Source organism: Gadus chalcogrammus, chromosome 11, assembly GCF_026213295.1.
Source record: "Gadus chalcogrammus isolate NIFS_2021 chromosome 11, NIFS_Gcha_1.0, whole genome shotgun sequence".
Taxonomy (NCBI): Eukaryota; Metazoa; Chordata; class Actinopteri; order Gadiformes; family Gadidae; genus Gadus; species Gadus chalcogrammus.
Window position 1 is genome coordinate 24,242,343 of NC_079422.1, and position 905 is coordinate 24,243,247.

At 38.6% G+C, this 905-nt stretch overlaps 1 protein-coding gene across 1 annotated transcript in view; it reads right to left on the bottom strand.

The window, feature by feature from the left end:
- Nucleotides 1-239: 239 nt before the first annotated feature.
- tmem230b (transmembrane protein 230b) overlaps nt 240-905 on the bottom strand; it is a 1,833-nt gene continuing 1,167 nt past the window's right edge. The window contains exon 3 of the mRNA XM_056602166.1: nt 240-905. This exon is cut by the window's right edge and continues 221 nt beyond it. The gene's annotated coding sequence lies outside the window, so the exon portion shown is untranslated.

Genomic DNA, 905 nt, shown 5'->3' on the forward strand with positions numbered 1-905 from the left:
ACCGCAGCTTTGATACTCTGAACACACACTTCACTATCTGATCAGAACTGTTTGCCTAAAGCTGAAGAAATGCCGTAGACCACTAAAATATGGATGACTCGAGGAAAGGGTCAAGGGCTTGCTAAAAAACACAATCTTATCAGGAAAGTCAATACTTCTCAAGTGAGTGTGAAGCACGGAAACATAAAAAAAAAGGAATCAATATAGATTACAAAAGCAATATGGGAAGGCAGTTGTTCACAGGAGTTATTCATGAAACTAAGAACGTGTGCGTTTGTTGTGTGAGAGGTTTAATCGAATATTCATGAACCGTAATGTACCGCACTTCTGGGTCGGGTTGTAAATTACTGCAATGCTCATTCATGTTTATTCATGTGAGCTACGGCAAAGACCTTTCTACCATGGTTAATGGACAATTCAGTTTCAAAAATAACTAATCTCTAACAGGTGGTGCTTTTTCATTATTTCTATCATTAATCGGACTATCTTTTGTACAGATATGGTGGTAGGGAGGTTAGCTCGTCTATAGCTCTTATTGAAAATGGCAGTCTTGGACCATGAAACCAGACACAATAGAAATGGTAAAGCCAAGATCAGCAACACAGACCGAATCACCAACACATTATTTTTAGGTTTTATTAAATTAAACTGAGGCAGAAAACAATGGCCAAACTTGTGTGCAAGCCATCGCTGTAAGTGCAAAGCCACCACTAATACTTTTAACTTACTAACATTTCAACGGTCATGTATTTGGCCAGCAGACAAAAACACAAAAGATAAATCACATTTAACTGCCTTAAAACCCTTAAGGTTCTTTGGACTTGATCTGAAATAAGGTATAAAACAACGCTGCAGGGGTGAACCATGTGCATCTACCCGTCCACCATAGAGCTACATAATGGACT